This window comes from Dermacentor albipictus, chromosome 1 (genome assembly GCF_038994185.2).
Source record: "Dermacentor albipictus isolate Rhodes 1998 colony chromosome 1, USDA_Dalb.pri_finalv2, whole genome shotgun sequence".
Classification (NCBI taxonomy): domain Eukaryota; kingdom Metazoa; phylum Arthropoda; class Arachnida; order Ixodida; family Ixodidae; genus Dermacentor; species Dermacentor albipictus.
This window is the reverse complement of record NC_091821.1, coordinates 286,496,986-286,515,883: the sequence shown is the minus strand read 5'-3', so window position 1 is coordinate 286,515,883 and position 18,898 is coordinate 286,496,986. Positions and strand designations below refer to the sequence as shown.

The 18,898-nt window shown below is 49.7% G+C and overlaps 1 protein-coding gene and 1 non-coding gene across 2 annotated transcripts in view; both read left to right on the top strand.

Annotated features, from left to right (window-relative positions):
- The window catches only part of LOC139049740 (growth hormone secretagogue receptor type 1-like), a 297,774-nt gene that overhangs the window by 11,583 nt on the left and 267,293 nt on the right, over positions 1–18,898 (top strand). The window lies entirely within an intron of this gene.
- Positions 8,693–8,764, top strand: TRNAM-CAU (transfer RNA methionine (anticodon CAU)). The gene has a single exon. It is a non-coding gene; the product is annotated as a tRNA-Met (tRNA).

The window sequence follows — 18,898 nt, the reverse complement described above, 5'->3', positions numbered from 1 at the left end:
ACCTTCGACTGCACAACACACTCATATACTGCGTACATGCGCTCAGAGGCACCTTCACTGGGCAAGCGACGACAAGCGATGAATTGTGTCGCTGGGGAAGCACGCACTTTTCGCAATGTATCGCAGAGGCTTCGCGCACAAAGATAAACTGGTAAATTTTCACTGAACTGCGTCACTACGGACCCTAACATAACATACCGCCATTCAACAGCGACAGCCGTTGCGTCGTTTTCAGTTGCTAAAGCGGGGGCCTTAATAGCCTAGTGAAGCGCCTGCGATGAACAGCCGTACCGCGGCGCTGCGTTTTTATTCCCCGAATAGAGAAAGAGTGGCCATGACCCTCCATGGATCATGACCGACTTTATTGAGAATAGCACTGCAGCGCCCCTAGGCGCCTTATCACCGTATGAATGCCCTCGTGCGTGCGACCCGCTTCAATGTACCGCTTCTAAGCTTTCGCGTCACTGTCGCCACTCGCGGCAAGAAGTGCAAAATTTAATAATTTGCTCGATCTGCGTTTGTCATCACAAATTTCTAGCGTTGAAAACGAAAAATAGATATTTAAAGAAATAAAAATGTTCGTTATTCTATTTGTTGTATTTTAACGTATTCGTTTGAGTGAAAGTGTAGGTGCAAGAATGCGCCGCATGTACCCTGTTCGCATTCGATGTAGGATAGAAAGATAGCGCCCGAAAGAAGAGGCACGCCCTTGACGCGCCCGGGAAAGGCGTGGCAAGTGGCTCACGGCAAGTGTGCAGACAGACAGCGAGAGAGTCACGGTATCGCTAAGTTGCGATAATCCGTTGATAACAATGCGCGGCGCTGGCGCGTTTCGTTGTGCAGCCTTCTGCGCTTGAAACGCGGAAGCAGCGTGCCGCGCAGGGTGCGCTCATGTTTTCCTACGCGGTTTTTTGTCTACATATTTTTTGCCTGCACCTTCGGCGCGTTCCGCGCTATCTCCGTTCACTGACTGCCGTCGAGCAAACTCGGGTAAAACTCGGGTGAACGAGAAACTCGGCGCATCCTGCATAGCACCCCAGGTGATCCCAACCACACACCAAGCGTCTGTTTTATTTTGGTATTTTGTTGAGCAGAAGCAGTGCGAACAAGTTCACAAGTACAATTCTAGCTGCCAAAACACGGGATACGTAATAAAGAAAAGGAACATTTACGTCGCAACTATATTCATAAAGAAACTTTGACCTCAGTTGTTCTGTTGGATTTGCCCGTGCGCAGCCGGCAGTGCCCGCTTCCAAAAGTGAGAGGCTGCAAAGTATGCCAATGTCATACTTTGCGCTACCCCTACTTTAATTCTCGGTTAGAGTTAGTACGTACTGCCCCGCCCCTGTCTGCATCGAGCCACGACCGTGACGACAAAGACGATCTGCTCGAGAAGGCGCGCACGCTCAATAGAAGAAGACTGTGTTCCCTTCTCAGGTGTGCCGATAGAGTGCGACAGGACAACCTCTCGCAATTAAAGTTCCCATTCTGAGTGAACCGCGACACTGCAGGAGGCGCTGAGTACTGCACTCATCGCCTGATGATCAGGACTTATTTGAGCAGCCCTACATGCAGCCCAGTGAGACATCCCCGCATCGAGACGCCTGTGCACAAGGCAAGCCGCCGCCTGCATGGTCTGGGCCCAGAATTCGGTATCCTGCAAGGACCTGCCCTGTCAGCGACCACCTATGCTCAAGAAATGGCGTGGGCAAGCCCGACGCAGGTGACTGTTCCAAACCGTCAAATCCCTGCGAGCTTTCACGGCGTTGCGCATGAAGATGCTGAAGACTGGCTGGAACAGTATGAACGCGTCTCGAACTCCAGTCACTGGCGTCCTACTCGGAAGCTTTCGAACGTGTACTGTGCCCTCGAAGGGACCGCAAGAACATGGTTCGTGAACCGCGAGGGAAGCTTGCCAAACTGGGACGAGTTTTGCCGTCGGTTACTTGAGAGCTTCGGAAATACGAATCGACGGGATTACGCTCAACAGCTTCTTGAGTCGCGCATCCAAATGCCAAAATGAGGGTGTCGCGATGTTTCCCGAAAACATGGCACCTTTATTTCGCCGCACAGATCCCATCATGACCGAGATAAAGAAGCTGAGTCATCTCATGCCTGGCGTGAAGGAACAGTTCTTTGCAGGCCATGTACGCAACCCTCCGACAACAGCGGACGAATTTATTAGGGAGGCCACACCAATCGAATGGGCGCTGCAACAACGACCGGACAATCTGCTGAACAAGCCACAGTACTGGCGGCCACCGACGAAAATTCCCTGCGCCAATTGATGATAAGGAAGATTGTGCGCGAGGAGCTTGCAATTGCAAAGCAACCAGTGACGCCGAAGGCGTTCACAGTCCCCTCCGTTGCTGAAGTTGTGCGCCACGAACTCTGCACCTCCCGAACCAGGCCCAGAACCGTGCTTCGAGCCAATCGCTTGCACCTATGCGGACGATGTCCGTCGTCCATTGTCTGCAATAGCGACGCAACAGTACCGCCAGCTGAAACATAGTTACTAGCGCTAACAAGAGTAACGGAAAAAAAGGTGGGACAGGACACAGCGTTAGACACTAGCGCTCTGTCCTGTCCTAACTTTTTCCCTGTTAGTCTTGTTAACGCTAGTAACTATGTCTCAGCAAATGAATCAACACCAACTAGCCCAACTTTCTGCGTTAAGTACCGCCCACCTGTCACATCCTGGGCCCACCGAGAGCCTTTTCGGCGATCCCAACAGGTTCGCATGACCGATATATGGCACACCGTCGATCGCGGATCGCCGACCATTGTGCTACAATTGCGGAGAACCAGGGCATATTTTCCGCTACTGCCCTGACCATGAGGCTGGCTACCAGGAAAATTCACCTGCCGCTACGCGCCGCCAGCTTGCTGAAAGCTGTGGTCCCTTTGACGACAGCTTTACAGGACGGCAAGTGAGCTCCAACAAGTTTTATGCGTTTATGCCGTCTCCAACAAGTTTTATGCGAAGCATATTACTAGAGCTCAACCCAGCTCCTCAGGCGCGGCGGTGTCGCCTTCAATACCACGTGACACCGTGACGTCACGACAGAGGAGAAACGGGGCTCCAACTCGCGCCGTCGCTCGCGGCGTCGCGGCGGTATATAAGCAATATAAGCAGCTGCGCTTGCCTCTGCTAGACACTCACGAGGTGAGATACCTCCTGGAGACAAAGCAGCTCATAGACAAGAACGGCACCGAGAGCGGCGCTGCTGCGCCGGCGTTGAGAGAGCCGCATGCGGAGCAAAATTCTATTAGCCGGTGGTACCCCTCTCCCATCTCTCGTTCGCGCCGCCTTGATTGCCTCCTGCACTGCGCGTGCTTGGGCACGTTTCGCGCCGCGCGCGGTGTGTGCGCGTGGACATTTCTTTCAAAGGGCGGTGTACAGTCTCTCTCACATTTAGGGGAAAACTCGAAGCGCATTGCATCGCGATGCGGCGAGCGCTTGAGTCAAGCGGCGGCAGCAGCTCGCGCAGATGCTCGAGGGGCGGGATCTTGAACGGCGTCGTCTGCTACGGCGACGCACGCTGGCCGCATTGTCGAGAAACGTTCTACTGTCAGGTGCAGGGCGCTGATCACATCGTTACTGCGTGAAAGGAGCCGGTATTCTTTGCTAAGCGTTGCGCGACGCCCACTGATACGCCTCGAATGTAAGTTCATCGCTGCATGGCAGTCATAGACGACGTACTGATTCCATACATTCTTGACGGCCCGTTTCTGGAAGGCGACTATATATTCTAACGCGATAGGACGCCTATCCACACTGCTCGTGCTGTGCAAGAACTGCTAGAAGAGCGCGCAGTCACTCTCTTGGAGCGGCCGCCTCAATCCCCGGGCGCCAACATCATTTAAGATGTCTGGGGCTCGTTGAAAGTATCGCTGGCGCAACATCCCCTCTATCAGTCGCCCGAGGATAGGCTTCGATCCACCATCGTCAGTGACTGAGACGTGCAGCGAATGAACACATCCCTGATCAAGTCATTCTACACTTCACTGCCTTCCAGGATGAGCGCTGTCATCGCTGCCGCTGGGGATATGACGAGATACTAACTGAAGTTCCGAGCGTGACGTGTCCAATTCCCCACCGGCGGGCAGGGTCTGTCTTGTGTAGCGAAAGATTATCGAGAAAAATCACTTCCAGCTCATTGTCTGAACCTAAAACGTTCATTTAATCGTGTCCGTTTGTTTCACCGTGTTCGACTCCCATTGTTGAGTGCTTTGTTTTCCTTTCGAGTCAAACAAAGACTGAGCACGTTGCGCGCACATCTTGGTGCGTTTTGTCGCTGCTCATTACGGTAGCACACACAGTGAAGAAATATACGTGCACACGCTCAGTACTCCGGCCTTTCGAAAGAACAAATGAACCATGTTGTCAAAAGAAGTTTGTGGAACTCCATTATCGCCAATGAAGGATCAGAGTGTGGCGACGCACAACGTTTAGTAAAGAATATCAGCTCAGTTCCCGCAGTACCGATGAAATCGGTGCATTGCCCCTGACAGTACCACGCTTCCCGAAAATGCGGCCAGCGCGCGCCGCCGTAGCAGACGACGCAGATCACGACACTGCCCCTCAAGCGTGTGCGCCTGCTCGAGCTGCTGCCGCCGCACGACTCCATTGCTTGCCGCATCGCGACGCAATACGTTCCGAGTTTTCCCCTTAGTGTGAAACAAACTGCACACGCTATATTTGCCTTTAAGAAGATCGGTACGCTTGACGATTATTTTTATGGCTGCAATGCGGCGAAACGGCAGCGTCTGCTTAACCATGTAAGGGACGCTGAGCAGGTAATTGGAAACGACATCGTATGTGCCGCCGGAAAAATCGTCAGCACATACGATGCGGCACATACATACGGCACCTACGAGCTAAAGTCATTTTTGCAGTTTCTCACATTATGTTTGCTACAAATCCGTGTTGTCTCTGATGGCGACAACGGACTTCTATCGACACTGTGCGGAAATAAACAAGATATATCGCTGCATAGCACAAGTACGGCATGCGCACACAACTTTAACTAGTACGTCCCCTACAATATGGAATAGAGGCAGCAATGTAGACAGCTTGGTCATTTTTTAACAGTACTCAAGAGACGGAAGTTGAAAGTATTATTAATCATTCCTGCTTCAGCAATGCCAGCGCGACCAAGACGCGGGTGTGTATCGAGTAACCCGATCGATCGGTGCGGTGGTGAAGCGGGAATGAACTCCGGTCATGTTCAATGCATCATGCACATATTCAATTTCTCGGCACGCGTGAACTTCGGCCACTGCTAGCGCATACAACAGACGTGGTTTCCATTCTTGGGCAGCGCACACACAAACGAAACACGAGAAAGAAGACAGGACAAGCGCTCGTTTAACTTAAAGTTTTTATATGAATAAAAGGATTATGTACCGAGTAATTATTAATTTCACGTGGGTTACATATAGAAACCGTCATACACTCAGGAGTGATCAATCAACGAGCTCGCTTCGTTTGCCGGATGTTTACTTCGCTCGGCGCACCGCAGTAATCCATGTCTGTCGTCTGCTTCTTTCGTACCATTTTCTTGTGAATCGGCAGAATTTCATTGGTGGCATCAACCTTTTCATGTTTACATTGCTGTCGTGACAGTTAACAACACAATAATAATTTCCGGTCATCCGAAGAGGCGCCGTCGCAAAGATGAGACGTTTCGCGCGCAGCGCGAACTGAACGCGGGCGCGACCGCGAAGGGAAGCCACAGAACACCTATACAAAGTTAGAGAAGGGAAACTGTACCTTCCACAGTGCTACGGAAATAAGCGTAGCGGTGGCGTCGTGAACTAAAGTATGTGACCACGGGTGGCGCTGTACAACAGGAAACGGAAACGGGGTTTTGCACAGTTTACCAGGTGTTCTGTGGCTTTACTGGGTTTCTGGCTGCTGCGCCTCGATCGTGCTCCCGCCAGTTTAGTTGCTGTGTGGCAAACGTAGCGCCTACATATTTAAGTAGGCGCTACGTTTGCCACACAGCAACCAAACTGGCGGGAGCACGATCGAGACGCATCAGAATACATGTAGCGCTGAGTCGTATCGAGTTAAGGCACACTCTGAACTGACCTTTAACGGCATCCCGAGCGGTTTTTCGTTTTACGGCGGCACAACTCGGGGCACCCCGAGTTGTGCCGCCGCGCTCCAGCTGTTGCATTTCGTGTAGGGCTACTGACAAAATGCGGTTTCCAGATGGCACGATGGCCTCGACTGGAATAAACGCACACGACACCAAAGATTGAGTAAGCCTGAAAATATTTTATTTGCATCTTACAAGTACAACAAAAAGCACACGTCTACGCATCCACACAAACGCGGTTACATAGTCAGGAACATAGTCAAGAAATGGCTCATTAATAAGGGTAGCACAAACGCACAAGAAAGAAGACCTAAGCTACAAAACGTACGGTCGGCTGCTAAGTATAACAATTTCCCTGTCACCACGTGTCACTTTTATACAGCATCTTTACAGCACTACCAGGCCGGGTAGTTTGGCGGAAAGAACGCAACACCTTACGGCTGTCAGCTGCCTCTTCCTTACGGGCGTCATAATTATCCTAATCTCCGAATCAATGTCGTGCAAGTCCGCATACAGGTATCTGTATCTGAACCATATGTGCCAGCTTAATACATGTGTAGTGAAATTATGATAACCACTGCGTCTTATCAAACGTATTGGCTTTGCAAATGCGTATTACCGCTGACGGAACGACATACTGTAAGTGAAGCACAAGAGAACAAAGACAAAAGGAGGATACAACACTTGAAGGAGAAATGAAGAATTAGTAGGCGTACAGCAAACAAGCGATGACGGAGAACACACAATGATGCATCGGGTGTTCTGTGACATCGGTTTGCGTAATTACGGTGTTATGGAGATCAACGGCATAAAAACGTACCTTCAAGCGAACTCCCTCAACCTCCGCCGCATTCATTATGATAATCAAAGCCTTAACAAAATGAGGCACTATTCCTTGCCAAGAGTAGACCTTTTTACAGCAAGTCTATGTAACGACTCGCAGACGAAACCAGCATGCTTTCGAAAATGTTTTACCGCCGTAGTATTCGAACGCCAACGGCCAGGAAACACATCGATACCAATAGGCTGTCGGCTGTCGGTGGTTAATCAAGTACAAAAACCTTGACGCTATGACTAAAGAGCAGCTTCAACAATCAAATTTTAAAAAAATCAACTGCCTATTTGCCTGAGGTAAAAAAGCATCCTTAGACACCTCGATTGTTCATGTTAATGGTTTGTGTAAATAAAAAAAATCAGCATGTTCAGCGCCCCTAGCAGAGAAAGCACAAATTAAAGTATTCGACCAAATTACAGTAGCTCCACTTACGCGCTTACGCTGAAACGCGCCTCGATTGATTTTTCGCCCTCTGTGGCCATTTGTTGAACTTGAGAGTGTACGGGGCCTGGGAAGCGGCGACGGAAACAACCGTTGGAGATGAAATCGTGCCGCCAGGGGAGAAACGAGCGCTGGCGTCTAGGATGAAACTTGGCGTGCGGTCGTCTATTGGAATGAGAAGCGAAGGTTGCGGCGTGCTACAGAGACTGTTTCTAGGTGGCTTTGCTACGGCGCAGCGACTACGCGCCCCGCATCGGACGCAGTGAGCGTCGAGCAACGCAGCGTTCGCCGCGACAACGAAATGTGCGCCTGAGCAACGCCTCCTATAACTATATTATAGGAGGCGTTGGCCTGAGCAAGCGCCGCACGCCTGAGCCGACGCCGACGACACCGGCTTTTCTGCGACACGAGCTCCTTAACGCTGTCGCGTTAAAATAAAGGCTAGTATGCTTCGCATCCTGGGCTTAAGCTTAGCTAAGCCACAGCCATTTTTTTCATCACCGAACCGCCGCAGTTTTGATGACGTGGGGAGGAAGTCTGCCAGACCACGATGGGTAAACTGAAAGCCGTCAATTCCAGGGAGAAGGTTGCACGTAATCGAATTGCCGAAAATCCCTCAGTATTGCCAAGAACGCAGCAGATCGACTACCTATCAGAGCCTAACGCCGATAAAATTGTGACTGCAGACCTCCCTCTAGTCGTTGATGGGCACGAAGTAATGGCCTTAGTTGACACTGGGGCCGACTTTCCTATAATGAGTTAGCCCTTAGCAGGCAAACTTAAGACGGTTAAAATGCAACGGACGGGCCCTTCCATTCGAAATGCCGGAGGTCAGCCGATGGCACCTACAGGCAAATGTACGGCTAGACTCGCGATCCGGAATACAGCTTTTGTCGCTACCTTCGTTATTTTACCAGTGTTGCAAACAGCTCATACTAGTATTGGACTTCCTGCGCGAATATGGCACTGTGGTCAACGCATGTGACGCCATGGTCACTTTTTGCACTAGTAAAGACACAACGACCCACAGTGCATAATACACACGCATTCTTATATTCAGAGTGCCTCAGGATCATGTGTGATATATATATTGCGGGTCTCGAATCTGGCAACATTGATGCCTTCAGGTAGCACGTGTGGGTTTATTCACCAGTTGCGTTCACTCAAAAAGATCACGTACCCGTGACGCCTGCGGCAGAAAGGATGATCCACATCCGCCGCCAAGGTTTGTGAGTGGTGGCGCTGGCTAACACTTCCAGGGTTAGCTCTAGTACTAAAACATATCACGGAAAATGGATGGCAAAACGGCGCTGCAGTAGCTCAATTGGTAGAGCATCGCACGCATAATGCGAAGACGTGGGATCTTTCCCCACCTGCAGCAAGTGTTTTTCAATATCATCATCATCAGCCTGTTTTATCTCCACTGCAGGACGAAGGCCTCTCTCTGCGATCTCCAATTACTCCTGTCCTGCGCCAACCGATTCCAACTAGCGCCCACGAATTTTATAATTTCATCGCTTTACCTAGTCTTTCGTCGTCCTCGATTGCGTTTTCCTTCTCCTGGTACCCATTCTGTAACCCAAAGGTCCAACGGTTACCTAACCGCGCATTACGTGACCTGCCCAACTCCATTTTTTCCTTTTGATGTCAATTATAATATCGTCTATACCCGTTCGCTCTCTGATCCAAACCGTTCTCTTTATGTCCCTTAACGCTATATTATCAATATTCGTTCCATCGCTCTTTGCGCGGTCCTTACCTCGCTCTCAAGCTTCTTTGCCAGTTTCCAAGTCTCTGCCCCATATATCAGCACTGGTAAAATGCACTGATTGCACACCTTCATTTTCAATGATACAGGTAAGCTTCCAGTCAGGAGATGGGAACGTCTGCCGTATGCGATCCAATACATTTTTATTCTTCTGTGAATTTCCATCTCATGATCAGGGTTCCCTGTGATTAATTCGCCTAGGTAAACGTACTCCATCACACAATCTAGAGGCCGACTGGCGATGCGGAGCTCTTGTTCCTTTGCCCAGCTATTTATCATTATCTTTGACTTCTGCATATTGACACGTGTACTTATCTTGATCGGGCGACCACGTTTCGACGCCTAAGAAATGTTATCGCACAGCGCGGGACGCGCCTGCATGTATCCGAAGTTTCTGGAAAGTTATCGATGCTTCTATCCGGCTGTCTGTTGTCGCCGAACCTTGTGTTATCAGATTTCATCGCGTGACGCGAATGGTGTAGAACTTTGTGGAAGGTACGCGGGTCCCAACGATTAGTCTGGAACATGTGACGACTGCTGTATAGAAGCCGACGCGCTTGACCCGCGGATCAGATTTTCGACGATCACCGACGGTGTTCGCCGCTGTCGTTGTGCTATAAGTGTAGCCTGTTCTTGTGGGCACAGGTTCGCCCAATAAAAGATAGTTTTGTCTTTTCACAGTATTTCTACTGTGTTCTTGAACATAACCACCACGTGACATTCAAGGTCAATAATCTTCCACCACACTCTTACATTCTCGCTGTTAAGGTCCTCAGTCATTTGTTGTAATTCGTCTGCATTGTTGCTGAATAGAACAATGTCATCGGCAAACCGAAGGTTGCTGAGATATTCGCCGTCGATCTTTACTCCTAAGCCTTCCCAGTTTAATAGCTTGAATACTTCTTCTAAGCACGCAGTGAATAGCATTGGAGAGACTGTCCCCCGTATTCACAAACGCACCTAGACTTGACCCTCCACTCGAAATGCTCCTTGAGGGCAGTTTTTCATTTCACAAATCGCCCTCCACTTGAAACGCGCCTTTTATTTATTTATTTATTTATTTATTTATTACATACTGCCAACTGCCTCTTGGCAGTCCAGGCAGGAGTGATTGTTGTTACGTTTCGCCTACGACGCGCGGTAAAGCCAGCGCGGATGCAACGTACGCCGGAGCTTCGTTCCAAGCGGCGGACATGTTGGCCCGTTCGGAGCGGCCGCGAGCGCGCCCCGCCGAGCGCGTCCCGGCATGTTCAGTGCCACGTGTCTTTGTGTGTGCGTGTGTGTGTGTGTGCCCACGCTTGTCAAAGCGCGGCAGCCGGGGAGAGGAGCTCCCCCAGTGTGAAGCGAGGAGGTCTGACCGGCGCCGGCCCGTCTGATGCGTCACCTCCTTGTCCCAACGTGTCTCTCAGTCCGTCCGTCGCTGCCGTCACGTGGTGTCATCTCGTGACCTTCCCTCTTGCTCTCAACTCCGAGAGTATAAGAGCAGCTGCCCCCGGACGCCAAGAGAGAGGCTCCGATTTCTGCTGTTGAGTAACGTGCTCTCCCGTCTCTCTACTTCGGTCGACCTGACCGCCCGCTCTTTGCGATGCTAGAATAAATAAGTTGTTCTGTTAGCAGTCGCCTCATGCTTTGCTGGGACCTTCGGATGCTTCCAGTGTGCTCCAGGCCGCCAGGCCAACGCTACCCTTGGGGCTTGCGACCCAGTTGCAATAACGGGCGTCAGCACTGAGGTTCCAACAGCTGGTGGCCGCGCTGAGATTCCAACAGCCGGTGCCATCGGTGCGGTTCAAACATCTGGTTGCCAGCGGTGAGATCGCGACAACGGAGGCCAGCAGCGAAGAAATGCGGTTGACTGTATGCTGAGCAGCACAACGACCATCCGGGAGCAGTGCAACGAGCCCTGTGTGATGACTGGTTGCCTGCAGCGGAACGACTGCGCTGAAATCTTGGCTGCGAGGTTTGGTGAGTGCGGGACTTTCTTCTTCTGAGTTTTGCCAGGCTTTTGTTAGTGTCAGAAACAGAGCTGGTAATTGTGGTTGTCGTTGCTGCCGGGTTAGTTGCGGCAAGACAATAGTTGGCAGTAGAGAAAGCAGCATTCAGAGCAGCCATGGATTTGAAGTCGTTGCGCAAACCGATATTGCTAGAGCTTGCAAGAGAGTTGGGTCTGGATATCTCAGACAAACTCAGAAAACCAGATCTGCTAAAGGCTATTCTTGAGTTAAAAGCTGAGGATGACGAGCTGTCGGAATGCCTTGAGACCATCGAGGAGAGGGCAAAAAGACAGGAGCGCGAACTTAAAGAGCAAAAAGAAAAAGATGAGCGTGAACGTAAAGAACAGATAGAACGAGAGCAACAAGAGAAAGAAAAAGAGCGTGACCGTCAACACGCTTTGGAAATGAAGCGTCTCGAGGTGGAGATGGAACGCGCTCGTAATGGAAGTCAGGCACACAGTGCAGGAGAACGAGTATTGTTCAAAATGACTGACCTAATGCGGCCGTTTAAGCTTGGAGAGGACATTGGTTTGTTCCTGGTTAACTTTGAGCGAACGTGCGAGAAGCAGGGGTTCTCTCGGGAAACGTGGCCACAGCGCTTGCTCACTTTGTTACCCGGCGAGGCGGCCGACGTAGTCGCTCGCTTGGAGAGAGTGGAGGCAGAGGATTTCGACAAAGTGAAATCGAGTCTGCTAAAAAAGTACAGGCTGTCCGCGGAGGCGTTCCGTCGGAAGTTTCGAGAAAATGAGAAAGGCAAAAGTGAGTCGTATACAGAGTTTGCCTACAGGCTTATGTCAAACATGCAGGAGTGGCTCAAAGAAGAGAAAGCGTTTGGTGACCACGAGAAAGTTCTGCAGTGTTTCGGGCTGGAACAGTTTTATAGTCGGTTACCTGAGAACGTGCGGTACTGGGTCTTGGATAGGCCAGACGTTAGTACGGTGGCTAGAGCCGCTGAGCTAGCCGAAGAGTTTGTGACGCGTCGGGCTCGCGGAGCTAAGGACGGTCAAAAGGGTGAATTTGGCTCTAAGTTCGAGAGGCCGAAGTTCACGCCCATGAGAGCAAAGGGGGACACACGTACTGCGGATGCGAGTGAAAGCAGTCCGACCGAACGTAAGGAGACGGCGGCAGCCGAAGCCGAACGCAGAAAGCGGTTCGAGACGAGGCAAGCGCGCGTGTGTTATACGTGCCAGAAGCCGGGTCACATTTCGGCGCAGTGTCCGGAAACAAAAGCAAAAGTAGTGTTTTTGTCATTATGCAGCACTGACGAGAACATGAAGCTTCTCGAGCCTTACATGCGAGACCTCCTCGTGAACGGGAAGGAGTGCCGAGTGCTTCGCGATTCCGCAGCTACGATGGATGTAGTTCACCCTTCTTACGTAGAACCCGATATGTTCACGGGCGAGTGCGCATGGATCAAGCAAGCCGTGGAAGCTCATAGCGTGTGTCTGCCCGTAGCAAAAGTGCTCATTGAAGGTCCTTTCGGAGCACTTGAGACGGAGGCGGCAGTGTCATCTATGCTGCCCCCCCAGTACCCGTACCTATTTTCGAACAGGTCCGATCACCTACTGCGCGAGAAGGGGCTTTTGTTTGGTGAGGCTAGCGTTCAGGCCTTAACCAGATCGAAGGTTCGGGAGCTCGCTGCAAAGGCGGTAGTTGCGGTGTCGACGTTGTCGAACGATGAGAAAGGGTCAGAGGCGCAGCAAGCTGATATTCAGAGCACGCCCGAACTGAATAAAACTGAGCCTGTAGCGTTAAAGGCACCAGATACTGGAGAGGAAATTCCCGATGCAGGAAAGTTAGAAGAGCTATCTGCAGATTTGCTCGTCGCGCCTACGTCAGACGGACTTAATAGGTTGCTAAAAGTGAGCCGGTCGGCTTTGATAGCCGAGCAAAAGAAGGATGGCAGCCTAGAAAACATACGCTGCATTATCAAGGAAGGTATCGCCAAGAAAAATGCTCGCTTTGTGGAAAGAGGTGGGGTCCTGTACCGGAAGTATGTAGACCGCAGGGGAGTGGAGTTCGATCAGCTGATCGTGCCTCAGTGCTACCGTCAGGATCTGTTGCGCTTGTCGCATGGGGGTTCGTGGTCCGGACACCTAGGAGTTAAGAAAACTAAGGACCGTCTCTTGCAAGAGTACTATTGGCCAGGGTGTTTTCGGGACGCAGACCACTTTGTGAAGACATGCGACACCTGTCAGCGGGTGGGCAAACCAGGGGACAAATCGAGGGCGCCGTTGAAGTTGGTACCTATCATTACGGAGCCTTTTAGACGGCTCGTTATTGATACAGTGGGACCTCTGCCGGTAACAGCCACGGGGTACAGACACATTTTGACTGTGATCTGCCCAGCGACAAAGTTCCCTGAAGCAGTGCCGCTTAAAGAACTCAGCTCAGTTGAGATAGTCAATGCACTACTGTCCATATTTGCGCGAGTTGGTTTTCCTGCGGAAATCCAATCAGATCAGGGCACAGTGTTTACTAGCGCTTTGACGACGGCCTTTCTCGAAAGGTGCGGGGTAAAGCTGCTACACAGCTCAGTGCACCACCCCCAGTCGAATTCCGTTGAGAAGCTCCACTCCGTCATGAAGCGCGTGTTGAGAGCATTGTGTTTTGAACAACAAACTGACTGGGAGCTCTTTCTGCCTGAGGTGATGTTTGCATTGAGGACCGCGCCGCATGCGGCTACGGGGTTTTCGCCAGCTGAGGTAGTGTACGTTCGCTCGCTGCGATCTCCGCTTCGCATGTTTCGAGACGGATCACTGCCCTCTCCAATGGCTGCAGACTATCTCTTTCACAAATGGCCGCCTCCTGCACTGGAGCCTCGCTTTGCAATAACATTCCTTTGAGGTGCGTTACAAAAAGGGGAGTCTCAACGGTAACGCCGATGGCTTAAGTCGAAGCCCCTAACGTGGGAATCAGCCTCAAAATTGTTTGTTATTGATGTTTTTCTTCCTGAGGCAGGATTTTTAACATATTGCTTTTGTGTAGTGTTTCAAAGTGATGATGTGCTTTGTAGTGCAATTTTCCGATTTGTGGACGCGTTCTGAGTGCTGCTAGACTACTGTAAGGAACTAGGCAGTAGTATTAAAGGGGAAAGAGCCTGGCATGGCTTAGTGAGGGTTGTGCCGTGCTTGCTGACTGAGCGGCTGAGTTTCGGCGTAGTTCTAACGCTTGCTGGGAACGAGAGAAAAATGAGAACTCTCCCGAAGTCACTTTGCAGTGTCCTCTGTGAACCTGAACGTGAGAACGAGGCCTTCTCGGTGCGCTGCGCTCAAGAAACGCCGAGGGACGACCGACTTCGGTTATGAGCATCATCGCGCGACATCCCTCCGGACAGCGGATGCAGTCCCCTGACCATCGGGATCTCCCTCCCCCGGCGGGGCGGTCTGTTACGTTTCGCCTACGACGCGCGGTAAAGCCAGCGCGGATGCAACGTACGCCGGAGCTTCGTTCCAAGCGGCGGACATTTTGGCCCGTTCGGAGCGGCCGCGAGCGCGCCCCGCCGAGCGCGTCCCGGCATGTTCAGTGCCACGTGTCTTTGTGTGTGCGTGTGTGTGTGTGTGCCCACGCTTGTCAAAGCGCGGCAGCCGGGGAGAGGAGCTCCCCCAGTGTGAAGCGAGGAGGTCTGAACGGCGCCGGCCCGTCTGATGCGTCACCTCCTTGTCCCAACGTGTCTCTCAGTCCGTCCGTCGCTGCCGTCACGTGGTGTCATCTCGTGACCTTCCCTCTTGCTCTCAACTCCGAGAGTATAAGAGCAGCTGCCCCCGGACGCCAAGAGAGAGGCTCCGATTTCTGCTGTTGAGTAACGTGCTCTCCCGTCTCTCTACTTCGGTCGACCTGACCGCCCGCTCTTTGCGATGCTAGAATAAACAAGTTGTTCTGTTAGCAGTCGCCTCATGCTTTGCTGGGACCTTCGGATGCTTCCAGTGTGCCCCAGGCCGCCAGGCCAACGCTACCCTTGGGGCATGCGACCCAGTTGCAATAACGGGCGTCAGCACTGAGGTTCCAACAGCTGGTGGCCGCGCTGAGATTCCAACAGCCGGTGCCATCGGTGCGGTTCAAACAGTGTATACAAAGTCGGCACTGCAAGTCAAAAACAACAAGAACTTAGGTTACGAGGAACCATAAAAAAAGAATGCTTAATGATACAGACTATTGCGTCGGGAAAGGCAGCATGTACAAAATTACAAAAATAGGAAAATGGTGATTCTAAAACGAACACGCTTCATTGCAAAGATTGTACGGCAGCCACAAATGAATCAACCGAGGACATAGAAGCGACTTCTTGCGGTAGAGCATTCCACTCTGCTATAGTTGAGTGAAGGAAAGCTCGAGCGCTTTACTCCAGAATCTCAAGGTAGCCTAGCAGCTACCTTGAATCGCTCCTCGAGTGAAGTTAGTGCGTAAACATGGCTGCCTTGAGATCTGTCGCTCGCTTCGTCAGCGTTTTCCGATGGACGCCAGTTGCCTCCGTAGCTTTTCTTGGGTTAACCGTGCTGCGCATTTTCAAGGGCTTCGTTTTAGGGACCGTTGCACTCCTCTGGAGCGCTTCGGCACCGGAATTATTCCACTGCAGCGCCGAGACAGATCGGCCGTCCTGTCAAGAAGACTGCGAGCTAGTGCAGTGATTGTCGTCTTACTCCGTGCATGAGCCAGTTGATGACCTGCACACGGGTATTCTTCGTGCCAGTGCTCCGAACCTACCATCGGCGTCAGTGCATTCACGTGTTTCTTGCGGCTCATCGTAGACAGCCGGATCAGTTCAAGCACGGCGCGATACATAACTGCGGCGGACTTCGAACTTGCAAAAAGAAAACAGCTACGAAGATTCCTGTCACCAGTGGGTGTGTTGCCTGTGTGCGTGTGTCGCTTGCGCGAGCGCCGGCCATCGGCGCTCTTTGTACTCGGGCAGATCGTCACTGCCTACGCTAATCCAAGGACGGCGAAACACACCGCAGCAAAGCGAGCATCTTTGTAAACGAGCAGGTGCGTTCACTTTAATTTTTGAAATTTTCTTTAATTTGATGCGGCTAGTTGCGCTAAGGAAAATAAGAAATGGACTGTAATTTCGCGCGGACCGTGTGCAGTTGGTGCAATTTAAAGTCATAAGCAACAATTACGTAATCCTTGCTTCAAACCATTCAGTTTAATTAGCTTGTCATCCCTATGGAGATTCAAGCTCAACGAGGAAGTCACCAACCATGAAATGGCATTCAGAATTATACCTGCACGTATACACAGGTTAATGTAATGAATTGTTCGAATAAAAGAGACAGAATAACAATACAACAGAGTAGAGTTTTGTGCATCACATTATTTTTTATTCCGATAAATAAAGGTGTAGCAATGTAGTGACAGCACCTAATACAGACAGTGCTAGCAAGTGGTAGCAGATATATCTCGCACACCTTTATTGCGAACATTACAGCTCTCTATAGGGTTCATTATGTAAGTGTTAGATCGCTGTTGTCGGTCTTTCTGAGCAAGCGGTAGACCAGCTGAAAAACGTTTCTTTGCAAATAAAAATAAATAAAACAGTATGAGCTAATTAATGTAAAAGAAAATCGCGCTCTAGAACACAAACTTCTTAAACTAATGTATTATTACGAAATGTAAACTAAAGAAAACGAATACAGTACCTAAGCTAGTTTCATGGACCTTCTTTAACATCGTTGTATGTTTATTACCAACCCCTTCTCTTTGCAGGAACCAGGTTGCCAACACACGCACGAAGAGCAACTGCCTTTCCAACTGTGCTGTGTGTGCTGCGCTTTTATTGGTGTGCAAGTGGAGGAGAGGTCCAGTTAATGTCCTGCTGCACTATAATAGCCGTCGAAATATTCTGCGTAAGACATCTATCATTTTTCTGATATTCTACCAGCTCAAACGTCACCACTAAAAGCAGTTTGACTGCATGTATTTGCCTTCATAGACACGTTGTAGCTGAAGTAATTGTATTTTTCATCTAGATGACCTTTCTTCAGTCATACTTATTAAGTCAGTATGTACCCCTTAATAATTCTGGTCGATTCAAGTGCCAATTTTTTTCTAAAACAATAAATTAGCATTATTCTCGCCTCTTTGTACTTTGATAGTATGCAATACAGCGTGAACTCTGATCCTACAAATAGAAGCAGTAATGAAGGAGAAGAAAGGGGGTTGACCGAGGGGCGCGATTTTTAATAATCATATCATGAGAAGCCAACAAGCAAAGTCACCAAAGAGAACATAAGGGAAATTACTTGTACTTACTAATTGAATTAAAGAAATGATAAATTAATGGCAATAAAAGTGGATGAAAAAACAACTTGCCGCAGGTGGGAAAATGATGTAGTTCTAGTAGTAGTAGTAGTAGTTAGTTCTAGTAGTAAAATATAAATACACAAGAAAGTGGATGGGAAAACGGCGCCGCGGTAGCTCCATTGGTTAGAGCATCGCACGCCTATGGCAAGTTTTCTCAACCACTTTCATTGCCATTAATTTGTCATTTCTTTAATTCAATTAGTAAGTAGAAGTAATTTCTCCTCTGTTGTCATTGGTGTCTTCGCTTGTTTGTTTCCAAGGATATAAACAGAATGAGTAGTACTGCTGACAAATATATTCTAGAATAAAACACCATCTCTCTTCAAGACAGTTGTGCCCGTCTTATCCGCGATGCGTGTTACCATCGCCTGTTCATCTCCGACTCCTATCTCGTACGATGCTGCCGTAGAACCTGTACGTCGGAACTGCTTCAAGAAAACCGTGTTAGTTCCGCACTGCGTGGTCTCAGTGACCAATGGATTCGCGGGGCTGTGGGCGCTAAACTGCCCTTACAAAAATGACTTTAGACTGTCTATAGAAAGTCTATAGACTTCTTATAGACGACCTTTCCTTTCTATAGATTTGGACTTTTGTTGATACAAAGTCTGTAGACTGTCTATAGACGAAAGTCGATAAAGTTTTTATTTCTTTTTGTGTATACGCAGTCTATAGACGGTCTATAGAAAAAAGTCGATAAGGTGTTTGCTCTTTTTTGCCTACTTCCCCTCTATGGACTACCTATAGACGAAAGTCGATACAGCTTCTATCTATTTTTGTCCATACTTTGTCTATAGACTTTCTATAGACAAAAGTCGATAAGGTTTCTATTTCTTTTGTCTACTCGCAGTCTATAGACAGTTTAGAGAAAAAAGTCGATAAGGAGTTTGTTTCTTTATTGTATCCTTCCCCTCTATGGACTACCTATGGACGAAAGTGGATTACGGTCTCTTATCTATTTTTGTCCATACTTTGTCTATAAAATTAAATTAAATTATGGGGTTTTACGTGCCAAAACCACTTTTTGATTATGAGGCACGCCGTAGTGGAGGATTCCGGAAATTTCGACCACCTGGGGTTCTTTAACGTGCACCTAAATCTAAGTACACCGGTGTTTTCGCATTTCGCCCCCATCGAAATGCGGCCGCCGTGGCCGGGATTCGATCCCGCGACCTCGTGCTCAGCAGCCTAACACCAGCCACTGAGCAACCACGGCGGGTATACTTTGTCTATAGACTTTCTATAGACGAAAGTCGATAAGGTTTCTATTTCTTTTTGTCTACTCGCAGTCTATAGACAGTCTATAGAAAAAAGTCGATAAGGTGTTTTTTTTTGTATCCTTCCCCTCTATGGACTACCTATAGACAAAAGTGGGTACGGTCTCTATCTATTTTTGTCCATACTTTGTCTACAGACTTTCTAAAGACGAAAGTCGATAAGGTTTCTATTTGTTTTC